Source organism: Gavia stellata, chromosome 14 (assembly GCF_030936135.1).
Source record: "Gavia stellata isolate bGavSte3 chromosome 14, bGavSte3.hap2, whole genome shotgun sequence".
Classification (NCBI taxonomy): Eukaryota; Metazoa; Chordata; class Aves; order Gaviiformes; family Gaviidae; genus Gavia; species Gavia stellata.
This window is the reverse complement of record NC_082607.1, coordinates 11,510,048-11,526,802: the sequence shown is the minus strand read 5'-3', so window position 1 is coordinate 11,526,802 and position 16,755 is coordinate 11,510,048.

Sequence of the window (16,755 nt, the reverse complement as noted above, 5' to 3'; positions counted from 1 at the left end):
GAGCTCTGACGCGAATTAGCAAGAGGAAGGGGTCACACGTCTGGACCTTTGAGTGTCTAAACAAGTTCAGAGCCCAAGTGTTTGTTGTTCTTTTTAGAGGTTACTGTCGCATTAATGGGCAAGGCAATTTGGCAGAAAATAAACCCACTTGCGTTCCAGCTTGTCCTCAGATATCAGAGGGGCTGGGGGCGGCTAGGCTTAGATTCTGAGTGATGCCCGATTTTTCTGTGTTAAAAGTCCGGTCGCGTTCAATGTATTGAACTCTCACGATTACGCATACGCTCGTAACACCGCCAGGATGTTACAAGTCCGGTCGCGTTCAATGTATTGAACTCTCACGGTTACGGATACACTCGTAACACCGCCAGGATGTTACAAGTCCGGTCGCGTTCAATGTATTGAACTCTCATGATTACGCATACACTCGTAACACTGCACACTTTCAGTCTCGTCGTGTCCCATGAACTAGCACAGCCACACTTAAGGGATTTGGTGGCGTTCAAGGAGAACTCTCACGGCTAGATTAGTGAATAGTGCAGTTTATTGAAGCAACAGATACACAAGTTCTTTTGGATTGCCGGTGATAAAATTACTGCTTGCAAAGCATGTGCAAATACCAAGAATGTGAGTAATATAGCCTGGCTACAAACGCATTAAGTTATAAAGCAACTCTATAGAGATTTCTAAGTTTCCCGGGGAAGCACTCGGTATAACCAAGTGTTCGAATCTTACCCAAAGGCGTCCCTGTGGGGGGGAAGAGAGGCTCAGCCCGTCGACTGATCCCAGGTGTCAAAGGTGGTCTGAGATGGTATCTTCCCTGGCATCCTTCCTCTCTTAAGCTATTTTATATTATTTGTCCTTACAGGTGGAGCTTGAGTGACTCTAGTCATACATACCTCTATTGTAATTGGTGTAAAAGTTTCTCGTTCTCTTTTAAAGGTATAGACTAAGAAAAATTCAGAGCGCAAGCTCAGTGAGGGGTGGTCGCACCTTGGAGGTGGGTAGCTTTGGGATGGAGGTGTGTTCTCTGGTATTATAATGAGATTATAATGAGCAAAGTTCACCCAAAGGATAGTACTTTGTCAAAAAATGACAGACTGTTGGCTCAGGGTGGTAAATATGCACCTCAGGGTAGTAAATATGCAGCTTGTCAGTTCCATAGTACCTTCCAGTTCCCGTCTTATCACAGAGCCTGGCCGCGGTGTCTTCACTCCGCTCCACCCTCCGTGTAGTTTCTCTTAGAGACAGCGCACCAAGCTCCGCTGGTGTTGCCAACATCCAAGGTTGCCTAAGGAACTTCTGTACGATGGATTCCTTGCATATTTGCCACATACCACCCTGAAGATTTCTTCAATGCTGTACCTTCAAAGCTGTACCTTTAATATAAATTTAATTCCTAAATTACCTCAAGCAAATATTCCACAGCTACCAGTGGGAGATGAGGACCAGCAACAGCTTTCGGGGTGGCACCTTTAGTGTAGGAGCAATCGCTGGACGTTCGCAATTTCGGTGTTGAGCTCTGGCCAGAACGAGCAGGAGAGGGAGAGTATGTTGGAAGTTTAGTAGCCTAAACAAGTACAAAGCCCTAGTGCTTGTGGTTCGATTTAGAGGTTACCAGTGGGAGATGAGGACCAGCAAGAGCTTTCAGGGCTGACACATTTAGTGTAGGAGCAATCGCTGGATGTTCGCAATTTCGGTGTTGAGCTCTGATGTGAATTAGCGAGCGGAAGCGATGATACGTCTGGACCTTTGACTGTCTAAACAAGTTCAGAGTCCAAGTGTTTGGGATTCGATTTAGAGGTTCCCAGTGGGAGATGAGGACCAGCAAGAGCTTTCAGGGCTGGCACCTTTAGCGTAGGAGCAATCACTGGACGTTCGCAATTTCGGTGTTGAGATCTGGCCAGACTGAGCAGGACAGGGAGTTTATGTTGGAAGTTTTAGTAGCCTAAACAAGTACAGATCCCTAGTGTTTTTGGTTCGTTTTAGAGGTTCCCAGTGGGAGGTGAGGACCAGCAAGAGCTTTCAGGGCTGGCACCTTTAGTGTAGGAGCAATCGCTGGACGTTCGCAATTTCGGTTTTGAGCTCTGATGTGAATTAGCGAGAGGAAGCGATGATACATCTGGACTTTTCAGTGTCTAAACAAGTTCAGAACCCAAGTGTTTGTGGTTCGTTTGAGAGGTTACCAGTGGGAGATAAGGACCAGCAAGAGCTTTCAGGGCTGGCACCTTTAGTATAGGAGCAATCGCTGGACGTCCACAATTTCGGTGTTGAGCTCTGACGTGAATTAGAGAGAGGAAGCGATGATACGTCTGGACCTTTGAGTGTCTAAATAATATCAGAGCCCAAGTGTTTGGGGTTCGGTTTAGAGGTTCCCAGTGGGAGATGAGGACCAGCAAGAGCTTTCAGGGCTGGCACCTTTAGTATAGGAGCAATCGCTGGACGTTCGCAATTTTGGTGTTGACCTCTGTCCAGAAAGAGCAGGAGAGGGAGTGTATGTTGGAAGTTTTAGTAGCCTAAACAATTTCACATCCCAAGTATTTGTGGTTCGTTTGAGAGGTTCCCAGTGGGAGATGAGGACCAGCAAGGGCTTTCAGGGCTGGCACCTTTAGTGTAGGAGCATTCGCTGGACATTGGCAATATGTACGTTGAGCTCTGACGTGAATTAGCGAGAGGAAGCGATCATACGTCTGGACCTTTGAGTGTCTAAACAAGTTCAGAGCCCAAGTGTCTGGCGTTAGTTTCAGAGGTTCCCAGTGGGAGATGAGGACCAGCAAGAGCTTTCAGGGCTGGCACCTTTAGTGTAAGAGCAATCGCTGAACGTTCGCAATTTCGGTGTTGAGCTCTGGCCAGATTGAGCAGGAGAGCGAGTGTATGTTGGAAGTTTTAGTAGGCTAAACAAGTTCAGAGCCCAAGTGTTTGTGGTTCGTTTGAGAGGTTCCCAGTGGGAGATGAGGACCAGCAAGAGCTTTCAGGGCTGGCACCTTTAGTGTAGGAGCAATCGCTGGACGTTCGCAATTTCGGTGTTGAGCTCTGATGTGAATTAGCGAGAGGAAGCGATCATAAGTCTGGAACTTTGAGTGTCTAAACAAGTTCAGAGTCCAAGTGTCTGGGGTTCGTTTTAGAGGTTCCCAGTGGGAGATGAGGACCAGCAAGAGCTTTCAGGGCTGGCACTTTTAGTATAGGAGCAATCGCTGGACGTCCACAATTTCGGTGTTGAGCTCTGACGTGAATTAGAGAGAGGAAGCGATGATACATCTGGACATTTGAGTGTCTAATAAAGTTCAGAGCCCAAGTGTTTGTGGTTTGTTTTAGAGGTTCCCAGTGGGAGACGAGGATCAGCAAGAGCTTTCAGGGCTGGCACCTTTAGTATAGGAGCAATCGCTGGACGTCCACAATTTCGGTATTGAGTTCTGACGTGAATTAGAGAGAGGAAGCGATGATATGTCTGGACCTTTGAGTGTCTAAACACGGTCAGAGCCCAAGCGTTTGGCGTTCATTTTAGAGGTTCCCAGTGGGAGATGAGGACCAGCAAGATCTTTCAGGGCTGGCGCCTTTAGTATAGGAGCAATCGCTGGACGTTCGCAATATAGGTGTTGGGCTGTGCCCATACTGAGCAGGAGAAGGAGTGTACGTTGGAAGTTTTGGTAGCCTAACCAAGCTCAGAGCCCAAATGTTTTTGGTTCCTTTTAGAGGTTCCGAGTGGGAGATGAGGTCCAGCAAGGGCTTTCAGGGCTGGCACCTTTAGTGTAGGAGCAATCGCTAGACGTTCGCAATATGGGTTTTTAGCTCTGGCCAGACTGAGCAGGAGAGGGAGTGTATGTTGGAAGTTTTAGTGGCCTAAACAATTTCACATCCCAAGTATTTGTGGTTCGTTTTAGAGCTTCCCAGTGGGAGATGAGGACCAGCAAGAGCTTTCAGGGCTGGCACCTTTAGTGTAGGAGCATTCGCTGGACGTTCGCAATATGTGTGTTGAGCTCTGACGTGAATTAGCGAGAGGAAGCGATTATACGTCTGGACCTTTGAGTGTCAAAGAAGTTCAGAGCCGTAGTCTTTGTGGTTCCTTTTTGAGGATACCAGTGGGAGATGAGGACCAGCAAGAGCTTTCAGGGCTGGTGCCTTCAGTGTAGAAGCAGTCGCTAGACGTTCGCAATTTCCGTCTTGAGCTCTGACGTGAATTAGTAAGAGGAAGCGATGATACGTCTGGACCTTTCAGTGTCTAAACAGTTTCAGAGCCCAAGTGTTTGTGGTTTGTTTTTGAGGTTCCCAGTGGGAGATGAGGTCCAGCAAGAGCTTTCAGGGCTGGCACCTTTAGTGTAGGACCAATCGCTGGATATCCGAAATTTCGATGTTGAGCTCTCACGTGAATTAGCGAGAGGAAGCGATCATACGTCTGGACCTTTGAGTGTCTAAACAGGTTCAGAGCCGTAGTGTTTGTCGTTCGTTTTTGAGGTTACCAGTGGGAGATGAGGACCAGCAAGAGCTTATAGGGCTGGCACCTTTAGTGTAGGAGCAATCGCTGGACGTTCGCAATATCGGTATTGAGCTCTGGCCAGAGTGAGCAGGAGAGGGAGTGTACATTGGAACTTGTAGCAGCCTACACAAGTTCAGAGCCCAAGTGTTTGTGGTTCGTTTGAGAGGTTCCCAGTGGGAGATGAGGACCAGCAAGAGCTTTCAGGGCTGGCACCTTTAGTGTAGGAGCAATCGCTGGACGTTCGCAATTCCGGTGTTCAGCTCTGGCCAGATTGAGCAGGCGAGGGAGTGTACGTTGGAAGTTTTAGTAGGCTAAACAAGTTCAGAGCCCAAGTGTTTGTGGTTCGTTTGAGAGGTTCCCAGTGGGAGATGAGGACCAGCAAGAGCTTTCAGGGCTGGCACCTTTAGTGTAGGAGCAATGGCTGGACGTTCGCAATTTCGGTGTTGAATTTTGGCCAGATTGAGCAGGAGAGGCTGTGTACGTTGGAAGTTTTAGTAGGCTAAACAAGTTCAGAGCCCAAGTGTTTGTGGTTCGTTTGAGAGGTTACCAGTGGGAGATGAGGACCAGCAAGAGCTTTCAGGGCTGGCACCTTTAGTGTAGGAGCAATCGCTGGACGTTCGCAATATCGGTATTGAGCTCTGGCCAGAGTGAGCAGGAGAGGGAGTGTACATTGGAACTTGTAGCAGCCTACACAAGTTCAGAGCCCAAGTGTTTGTGGTTCGATTTAGAGGTTACCAGCGGGAGATGAGGACCAGCCACATCTTTCAAGGCTGGCACCTTTAGTGTAGGAGCAATTGCTGGACGTTCGCAATTTTGGTGTTGAGCTCTGACGCGAATTAGCAAGAGGAAGGGGTCACACGTCTGGACCTTTGAGTGTCTAAACAAGTTCAGAGCCCAAGTGTTTGTTGTTCTTTTTAGAGGTTACTGTCGCATTAATGGGCAAGGCAATTTGGCAGAAAATAAACCCACTTGCGTTCCAGCTTGTCCTCAGATATCAGAGGGGCTGGGGGCGGCTAGGCTTAGATTCTGAGTGATGCCCGATTTTTCTGTGTTAAAAGTCCGGTCGCGTTCAATGTATTGAACTCTCACGATTACGGATACGCTCGTAACACCGCCAGGATGTTACAAGTCCGGTCGCGTTCAATGTATTGAACTCTCACGGTTACGGATACACTCGTAACACCGCCAGGATGTTACAAGTCCGGTCGCGTTCAATGTATTGAACTCTCATGATTACGCATACACTCGTAACACTGCACACTTTCAGTCTCGTCGTGTCCCATGAACTAGCACAGCCACACTTAAGGGATTTGGTGGCGTTCAAGGAGAACTCTCACGGCTAGATTAGTGAATAGTGCAGTTTATTGAAGCAACAGATACACAAGTTCTTTTGGATTGCCGGTGATAAAATTACTGCTTGCAAAGCATGTGCAAATACCAAGAATGTGAGTAATATAGCCTGGCTACAAACGCATTAAGTTATAAAGCAACTCTATAGAGATTTCTAAGTTTCCCGGGGAAGCACTCGGTATAACCAAGTGTTCGAATCTTACCCAAAGGCGTCCCTGTGGGGGGGAAGAGAGGCTCAGCCCGTCGACTGATCCCAGGTGTCAAAGGTGGTCTGAGATGGTATCTTCCCTGGCATCCTTCCTCTCTTAAGCTATTTTATATTATTTGTCCTTACAGGTGGAGCTTGAGTGACTCTAGTCATACATACCTCTATTGTAATTGGTGTAAAAGTTTCTCGTTCTCTTTTAAAGGTATAGACTAAGAAAAATTCAGAGCGCAAGCTCAGTGAGGGGTGGTCGCACCTTGGAGGTGGGTAGCTTTGGGATGGAGGTGTGTTCTCTGGTATTATAATGAGATTATAATGAGCAAAGTTCACCCAAAGGATAGTACTTTGTCAAAAAATGACAGACTGTTGGCTCAGGGTGGTAAATATGCACCTCAGGGTAGTAAATATGCAGCTTGTCAGTTCCATAGTACCTTCCAGTTCCCGTCTTATCACAGAGCCTGGCCGCGGTGTCTTCACTCCGCTCCACCCTCCGTGTAGTTTCTCTTAGAGACAGCGCACCAAGCTCCGCTGGTGTTGCCAACATCCAAGGTTGCCTAAGGAACTTCTGTACGATGGATTCCTTGCATATTTGCCACATACCACCCTGAAGATTTCTTCAATGCTGTACCTTCAAAGCTGTACCTTTAATATAAATTTAATTCCTAAATTACCTCAAGCAAATATTCCACAGCTACCAGTGGGAGATGAGGACCAGCAACAGCTTTCGGGGTGGCACCTTTAGTGTAGGAGCAATCGCTGGACGTTCGCAATTTCGGTGTTGAGCTCTGGCCAGAATGAGCAGGAGAGGGAGTGTATGTTGGAAGTTTAGTAGCCTAAACAAGTACAAAGCCCTAGTGCTTGTGGTTCGATTTAGAGGTTACCAGTGGGAGATGAGGACCAGCAAGAGCTTTCAGGGCTGACACATTTAGTGTCGGAGCAATCGCTGGACGTTCGCAATTTCGGTGTTGACCTCTGGCCAGACTGAGCAGGAGAGGGAGTGTATGTTGGAAGTTTTAGTAGCCTAAATAAGTTCAGAGCCCAAGTGTACGGTTCGTCTTAGAGGTTCCCAGTGGGAGATGAGGACCAGCAAGAGCTTTCAGTGCTGGCACCTTTAGTGTAGGACTAATCACTGGACTTTGGCAATTTCATTGTTGAGCTCTGGCCAGACTGAGAAGGAGAGCGAGTGTATGTTGGAAGTTTTAGTAGCCTAAACAAGTTCAGAGCCCAAGTGTTTGTTGTTCATTTTAGACGTTACCACAGCAAGAGCTTTCAGGGCTGGCAGCTTTCGTGTAGGAGCAATTGCTGGACGTACGCAATTTCGGTCTTGAGCTCTGACGCGAATTAGTGAGAGGAAACGATCATACGTCTGGACCTTTGAGTTTCTGAAGAAGTTCAGAGCCCAAGTGTTTGTGCTTCGTATGAGAGGTTCCCAGTGGGAGATGAGGACCAGCAACAACTTTCAGGTCTGGCAACTTTATAGTAGGAGCAATCGCTGGACGTTCGCAATTTCGGTGTTGAGCTGTGACGTGAATTAGCGAGAGGAAGCGGTGATATGTCTGGAACTTTGAGTGTCTAAACAAGTTCAGAGCCTACGTGTTTGTGGTTCGTTTTAGAGGTTCCCAGTGGGAGATGAGGACCAGCAAGAGCTTTCAGTGCTGGCACCTTTAGTGTAGGACTAATCACTGGACTTTGGCAATTTCATTGTTGAGCTCTGGCCAGACTGAGAAGGAGAGCGAGTGTATGTTGGAAGTTTTAGTAGCCTAAACAAGTTCAGAACACAAGTGTTTGTGGTTCGATTTAGAGGTTACCAGTGGGAGATGAGGACCAGCAAGAGCTTTCAGGGCTGGCACCTTTAGCGTAGGAGCAATCGCTGGACATCGCCATATCGGTGTTGAGCTCTGGCCAGAATGAGAAGGAGAGGGAGTGTATGTTGCAACTTGTAGCAGCCTAAACAACATTAGAGCCCAAGTGTTTGTGGTTCGTTTTAGAGGTTCCCAGTGGGAGATGAGGACCAGCAACAGCTTTCGGGGCTGGCAACTTCAGACTAGGAGCAATCGCTGGACATTCGCAATATCGGTGTTGAGCTCTGGCCAGATTGAGCAGGAGAGCGAGTGTATGTTGGAACTTGTAGCAGCCTAAAAAAGTTTAGAGCCCAAGTGTTTGGGGTTCGGTTTAGAGGTTACCAGTGGGACATGAGGACCAGCAACAGGCTTAAGGGCTGGCACCTTTAGAATAGGAGCAATCCCTGGACGTTCGCAATTTCAGTGTTGCGCTCTGACGTGAATTAGTAAGAAGAAGCGATGATACGTCTGGACCTTTGAGTGTCTAAACAAGTTCAGAGCCCAAGTGTTTGTGGTTCGTTTTTGAGGTTCCCAGTGGGAGATGAGGACCAGCAACAGCTTTCAGGGCTGGCACCTTTAGTGTTGGATCAGTCGCTGGATGTTTCAATTTCAGTGTTGAGCTCTGACGTGAATTAGCGACAGGAAGTAATCATAAGTCTGGACCTTTGCGTGTCTAAACAAGTTCAGAGCCCAAGTGTTTGTGGTTCGTTTTTGAGGTTACCAGTGGGAGATGAGGACCAGGAACAGCTTTCAGTGCTTGGACCTTGAGAGTTGGACCCATCACTTGATGTTTGCAATATCACTGTTGATCTCCGGTCAGATTGAGCAGGAGAGCGAGTGTATTTTGGAACTTTTAATACTCTAAACAAGTTCAGAGCCCAAGTGTTTGTGGCTCGTTTTAGAGGTTCCAGTGGGAGATGAGGACCAGCAAGAGCTTTCAGGGCTGGCACCTTTAGTGTAGGAGCAATCGCTGGACATTCGCAATTTCGGTGTTGAGCTCTGGCCTGAGTGAGAAAGAGAGCGAGTGTCTGTTGGAACATTTAGCAGCTAAACAAGTTCAGAGCCCAAGTGTTTGTGGTTCATTTTAGACGTTAGCAGTGGGAGATGAGGACCAGCAAAAGCTTGCAGGGCTGGCATATTTAGTGTAGGAGCAATCGCTGGACGTTCGCAATTTCGGTGTTGAGCTCTGGCCAAATTGAGCAGTAGAGAGAGTGTATGTTGGAACTTGTAGCAGCCTAAAAAAGTTCAGAGACCAAGTGTTTGTGGTTCGTTTTAGAGGTTCCCAGTGGCAGATGAGGACCAGCAACAGCTTTCAGGGCTGGCACCTTATCGTGGTTTTAGCCCAGCTGGCAACTAAGCACCACACAGCCGCTTGCTCACTCCTCCCCTGCCCCAGTAGGATGGGGGAGAGAATAGGAAAAATGAAAGCGAGTAAGCTCGTGGGTTGAGTTAAAAACAGTTTAATAAATGAAATGAAGTAAAATAATAATAATAATGATAATAAAAATTGTAATGAAAACAACAACAAACAAGAAAGGCAAGTGATGCAAATGAAAACAATTGCTCACCACCCTCCGACCGATGCCCAGCCCAAGCAGCGGTCCCCCAGCCAGCTTTCCCCCTAGTTTATGTCCTGAGCATGACATCATATGGTACGGAATATCCCTTTGGTCAGTTGAGGTCAGCTGTCTCAGCTTTGTCCCCTCCCAACTTCTTGTGCACCCCCAGCCTACTCGCTGGCGGGGCGGTGTGAGAAGCAGAAAAGACCTTGACTCTGTGTAAGCACTGCTCAGCAGTAACTACAACATCCGTGTGTATCAATACTGTTTTTAGTACAAATCCAAAACACAGCCCCATACTAGCTACTATGAAGAAAATTAACACTGTCCCAGCCAAAACCAACACACCCCTTTAGACTGGGAGCAATCGCTGGACGTTCGCAATATCGGTGTTGAGCTCTGATGCGAATTAGCGAGAGGAAGCGATGATACGTCTGGACCTTTGAGTGTCTAAACAAGTTCGGAGCCCAAGTGTTTGTGGTTCCTTTTAGAGGTTCCCACTGGGAGATGAGGACCAGCAAGAGCTTTCAGGGCTGGCACCTTTAGAGTAGGTGCAATCACTGGACATTCGCAATATCGGTCTTCACCTCTGGCCAGATTGAGCAGGAGAGCGAGTGTATGTTCGAACTTTCAGCAGCCTAAACAAGTTTAGAGTCCAAGTGTTTGTGTTTCGATTTAGACTTTAGCAGTAGGAGGTGAGGGCCAGCAACAGCTTTCAGTACTGGCACATTTAGATTAGGACCAATAGATGGACGTTTGCAATTTCGGTGTTCAGCTCTGGCCAGATTGAGCAGGAGAGCTAGTGTATTTTGGAAATTTTAATAGGCTAAACAAGTTCAGAGCCCAAGTGTTTGTGGTTCGTTTGAGAGGTTACCAGTGGGAGATGAGGACCAGCAAGAGCTTTCAGGGCTGGCACCTTTAGTGTAGGAGCAATCCCTGGACGTCTGCAATTTCTGTGTTGAGCTCTGGCCAGATTGAGCCGGACAGCGAGTGTATGTTGGAACTTTTAGCAGCCTAACCAAGTTCAGAGCCCAAGTGTTTGTGGTTCGTTTTAGAGGATACCAGTGGGAGATGAGGACAAGCAACAGCTTTCAGTGCTTGGACCTTTAGTGGAGGAGCAATCACTGGACGTTCGCAATTTCGGTGTTGAGCTCTGACGTGAATTAGCGAGAGCAAGTGATCATACGTGTGCACCTTTGAGTGTCTAAACAAGTTCAGAGCCCAAGTGTTTGTGGTTCATTTTAGACGTGACCAGTGGGAGGTGAGGGCCAGCAACAGTTTTCACTGCTGTCATGTTCACAGTAAGAGGAAACGCTGGACATTTGCCATTTCGCTGTTTAACTCTGGCCATATTGAGCAGGAGAGCAAGTGTATGTTTGAACTTTTAGTAGTCTAAACAAGTTCAGAGCCCAAGAGTTTGTGGTTCATTTTAGAGGTTCCCAGTGGGAGGTGAGGGCCAGCAACAGCTTTCAGTGCTGGCACCTTTAGTGTAGGAGTAATCGCTGGACGTTTTCATGTTCAGTGATGGGCTCTGGCAAGATTCAGCAGGAGGGTGATCGTTTTTGGTCCTTTAAGAGTCTAGGCAAGTGCAGAGCCCAAGTCTTTGTGGTCCTGTTAAGAGGTTACCAGTGGAAGGTGAGGGCCAGCAACAGCTTTCATTTCTAGCACCTTCCATTTGGGAGCAATCGCTGGACGTTTTAAATTTTGGAGCTCTGCTCTGACAAGCCTGGGAGATTTTACTGGGACCATGAATTGGTTCGGAAAGTAAAAAACCCAAGTGTTAATGGGGCTTTGACAGAGCTGCAAAGCTAAGCTGAGGGTCAGCAACGTCTTTCATTGCTAGCACCTTCCACGTGGGAGCAGTCACTGGACATTTTACATTTCGGAGCTGGGCTCTGACAATACTGGGAAATTATTTTGGGACCATGATGTGGCTAGGAAAGTGAAAAGCTCCACTGTTTATGGGGCTTTGAAAGGGCTGCCTGGAGAAGGGGAAGGTGAGCAACAGTTTTCAGTGCCAGCACACTATACGTGGGAACAATCGCTGCATGTTTTAAATCTTGGAGCTGGGCTCTGGCGAGACTGTGAGATTGTGTTGGGACCTTGAAGTGGCTAGGAAAGTGAAAAGCCCCAGTGTTGATGGGTCTTTGATAGGGCTGCCAACGAAATGTGAGCGACAGCCGAATTTTTCATTGTTGGCACCTTCCGTGTCGGAGCAATCTCTGGACTTTTTTAAATTTCGGAGCTGGGCTCTGATGAGACTGGTAGATTATGTTGGGACCACGAAGTGGCTAGGAAAGTGAAAAGCCCCAGTGTTGATGAGGCTTTGAAAGGGCTGCCAGGGGAAGGGGGGATCGAGCAACAGCTTTCCTTGCTAGCACTTTCCATGTAGGAGCAATCTCTGGATGTTTTAGATTTTGGAGCTGGGCTCTGGCAGGACATGGAGATTATGTTGGGACCATGAAGTGGCTAGGAAAGTAAAAAGCCCAAGTGTTAATGGGGCTTTGACAGAGCTGCAAAGGGAAGCTGAGGGCCAGCAACAGCTTTCATTGCTAGGACCTTCCATGTGGGAGCCTACACTGGACATCTCAAATTTCGGAGCTGGGCTCTGCCAACACCGGGAGAATATGTTTGGACCACGAAGTGGCTAGGAAAGTGAGAAGCCCCAGTGTTGATGAGGCTTTGAAAGGGCTGCCAGGGGAAGGGGAGATCGAACAACAGCTTTCCGTGCTAGCACTTTCCATGTAGGAGCAATCTCTGGATGTTATAAATTTTGGAGCTGGGCTCTGGCGAGCGTGGGATATTATGTTGGGACCATGAAGTGGCTAGGAAAGTGAAAAGCCCCAGAGTTATTGGGGCCCTGAAAAGGCTGCTTAGGGAAGGTGAGAGCCAGGAAAAATTCTTACTGTTGTCACCTTCCATGTGGGAATCCTCATTAGACTTTTGCCATTTTAGGATCAGGGGTCTGGCTAGAGTGAAGCAATAATTAAGTGCTAGAGAAAGCTCAGCGCCACAGTGTTGGTGGGGGCTTTGCAGAGGTTCCAAGGAAAGGTGTATGCCAGCAAGAGCTTTTATTCTGGGCAAGTTCAGTGTGGTAGCCCTTGCTGGTTTGGTTTTTCTTTTATTTTGGAGCTGGGCTCTTCCTATAGTGAGAGAAATAAATCATTATGTGGCAGAGAAAGTGCAGAGCAGCAGTGTTGATGGGAGTTTGCATAGCTTGCCAAGGGAAGGTGAGGGCCGGTAACAACTTTCGAACCTGGCACCTTCTGTTTGGGAATTCCCGTTAGACCTTTGCAGTTTTGGATCTGGGTTCTGGCTAGAGTAAGAGAGAGTGAGGGCTTCGCTAGCTAGGTAAAAAAAAAAAACCACCCAGAGCACCAGTATTGCTGGGCATGTGAATATGTTGCGAAGGGAACGTACGGGCCAGCAGGAGAATTCAGTTTTGGCACATTCTGTGTGGGAGCCCTTGCTGGACATTTTCTGTTTTGGAGCTTGACTCTGACTAGAGTGAGATAAAGTGTTAGGTGGCAGAGGCAGCTCAGAGCCCTAGTGTTGGTGGAGCTTTGAGGAGGCTGCCACAGGAAGATGAGGTCCAGCAAGAGCTTTCAGTCCTGACACTTCTGACTGGAAGCTCTTGCTAGACATTCTCAATTTTGGAGCTGGGCTCTGTCTAGACTGGAAGAGTGAGGGGATTGTTAAGGGGCAAAGAAAGCTCAGAGCCCCAGTGTTGGTGGGGCTTTGAAGAGGCTGCCAAGGGAAGGTGACCACCAGCAAGAGCTTTCATTACTGGCACGTTCTGTGTGGGAATCCTTGTTAGACTTTTTCAGTTTTGGATCGGGGGTTGCTAACTTCCTTATAACAATTTAAATGTATATCAGTTACAATTTCCACTCCTGGTCCCTTTGGGCCAGGTTATAGGATTTAACAATGCAATGAACTCCTCTCCTTGCCCCTAATCTGGCTAGCAGCAAGGGGTTCCTCCTATACTACCTTTGATATATGGCAGCCACAACAGTGGTGACATGCAGCATCATGTAACGCTACCATCATACAATTCAAATGACAGGTTATTTTCACCCAGAATTAAATCACATTGAGGTATGCACTGGACTCCCCCATCCTTCTGCATTACCCACCAAGTGCACCCAGCTCCTTGAGCAAAAACAATCCCATGAATAGGTTTACCCTTTCCTGAGGAAGGAATAACCCAGACAGTTTTTCCCAACAAGTTCCTTATATGTACTGTGGGGATCTTATCTCCTTCCACAGTGCGCAGGTGTTTTGATTGGGCAGGGCCAGGTTGAGTGGCAGATCCTCTAGTGTTAAACTAGCCAAGTGGCTTCTGCTAAATGTGTATCCCAATGCTTGAATGTCCCAGCACCCATTGCTTTCAGCGTAGTTTTAAACAGTGCGTTGTATTGTTCAGTTTTCCCAGAGGTTGGTCCATGATAGGGGATGTGATACACCCAGTCAATGCCATGCTCCTTGGCCCAGGTGTTAATGAGATTGTTTCAGAAATGAGTCCCATTGTCAGAATCAATTCTTTCAGGGGTGCCGTGTTGCCATAAAACTTGCTTTTCAAGGCCCAAGATAGTGTTCTGGGCGGTGGCAAGGGTCACAGGGTATGTTTCCAACCATCCAGTAGCCGCTTCCACCATTATAAGCACATGCTGTTTACTGTGGCAAGTTCGTGGTAGTGTGATATAATCAATCTGCCAGGTTTCCCCATATTGATATTTCAGCCATTGTCCTCTATACCAAAAAGGTTTTAGCCACTTAGCTTGTTTGATTATGGTGCACGTCTTACATTCATGGATAACCTGTGCAATGGCATCAATAGTCAAGTCCACTCCTCGATCACGAACCTGTTTGTATTTTGCATCCTTTCCTGTGTCATTGGCACATCGAGATACAAACAGCTCACCCTTGTGTTCCCAGTCCTGATCCACCTGAGACACTTCATTTCTAGCAGCCTGGTCCACCTGCTTATTGTTTCGATGTTCTTCAGTGGCCTGACTGTTGGGTATGTGAGCATCTACACGACATACTTTTATGACCAGGTTCTCTACCCAAGCAGCACTATCTTGCCACAGTTCAGCAGCCCAGATGGGTTTACCTCTGCGCCACCAGTTGGTCCGCTTCCATTACCGTAGCCACCCCCATAGAGCATTTGCCACCATCCATGAGTCAGTATAAAGTACTCGCTATTTTTCTCGTTCAGCGATATCTAAAGCCAGCTGAATGGCTTTCACCTCTGCAAACCGACTCGATTCACCTTGTCCTTCCGCAGTTTCAGCAACTTGTCATGTAGGACTCTACACAGCAGCTTTCCACCTTCGATGTTTTCTCACAATATGACAGGATCCATCTGTAAACAGGGCATATTGCTTCTCATCCTCTGACAATTTATTATACAGAGGGGTCTCTTCAGCACGAGTCACCTCTTCTGGTGACACTCCAAAGTCTCAGCCCTCTGGCCAGTCCATGATCACTTCCAGGATTCCCGGCCAGTTAGGGTTTCCCATGCGAGCGTGTTGTGTTAGCAGTGCAACCCACTTACTCCATGTAGCATCAGTTGCATGATGCGTGGAGGGGGCCCTCCCTTTGAACATCCAGCCCAGCACAGGCAACCGAGGTGCCAAGAGGAGCGGTGCTTCAATACTAACTGTTTCTGAAGCAGCTCAAATTCCTTCATATGCTGCTAATAGCTCTTTTTGAGTTGGAGTGTAACAGTATTGACAAAGGCAGGGCAGGAGGTGGGAGCAGGGAGAGGTATTCTCTACAGCAAGCAGGGTGACCTGCTGCACATGAAACTCGAAACTTGCTAGGAGAAATCAGAAGCTTTTACATACTATACCTACACAGCCATGGTTAAATTGACACAAAGAAGCCTGGTTCATTCCCACAGTTGGTATAAATTGGCATTTATTGATTATTCAAAATCACTAATCCCCTTAGCAATTTGTTCATAACAGACACAAACACTATAAAACACATTCAGTCATGTTCTACATGAAAGACTTAAGTCATCTGACTAGACCTTCTCATTCTATGGTGGAAAGTCTTTGAATTTGCTTTTCCCAACCTGACCTTTTGTACCTATTTTAGCTTCTATGAAATCTCAGTGATAGAGGAACAACTGCAATCAAAATTTAATCAGAAAGAGCTTTGATCTCATTAAGGGCCAGAGGGCTTTGCAGAAACTCACGCTTTCTCTAACAGATTTGAGGCATCATGTACTTACCATTTACTTTTAACAAAAACAGCTACAGATCACTCAAGAAACTCTCCTTGGGAGAATGCCTGACCCATGTTGAAGCCCTCCTCAGGTCTGCCCCTTTTCCTGCCTGGAAGTCATCCAGACAGAATCAAGAGGACTTTGCCTTGTGGGCCTGGATTTTTTCTTGCATCTGGCAAGCCCAGACAGACGTACACCTAGCAGTTCTTCAGCACATATACAGCGTCTATAGCATATCAGCTACCCAGATAAAAGCATAAATCCATTACTCACTGGAGTCACTGAAGGCATGCTATGAAGCACTATGCGTAAATACCATTCAGGAAATTCCAGAAAAACATAGCGAGTCAGCCCCATAAAGGGCCTAGAACTGCATCTTCCCAGGCACAGGTGATGTTTATCTGAAGTCTAAGAAGGATACCCTGACTGACTTGTGCATCACCATGGACTTTCTATCACCATTACTTCTTCCTCACTCTTGCCCATTTTAGAAAAGGCCTTAAGGTCTTCTTTATTAGAAGTATTTAATGCTAAAATATTAAAATTATCTGGAATCCTCCGAAACACATTCTTAAACTCATGTTAGACTCATTTACTACTACACACAAAATTTAAGTGGCATCAAGAAAGGAAGTGTATTGAGATATTACAAGGAATCTTGAAGCCTAGTTTTTAAAGCAAAATCAGCACTGAGTTTCCGCATGACTTCTGCATGACTCAGCCCATGCTGCTGTCTTTTAGTAAGTCCATAGTTTTCTTTCACATACTTTGCAAAGGGCATTAGATATGTCCTAGCAGGAGTGCCATCCTTCTGAGTGGGCTGACTCAGGACCAGCTGCCCCCCGCAGAATGCACACACGAAGTGCTCTGTGTCCAGAGACTTGGAATGACGTCCAATCCTGAAATGGAAAAATAAGTACTTTGATTTCACACTTGTGGTAGACAGTACTTGTGGGAAAGGGCTCCTTTCTCTTCTGCCAGGCTACTTAGGTCCAATTTCTAAGCTAGCGTTTTAGAACAGGAAACAGACTACATACTTCACAGTAGAACAATCAAATCCGTATTACACATTTCTCTACCCTAGAACTTCT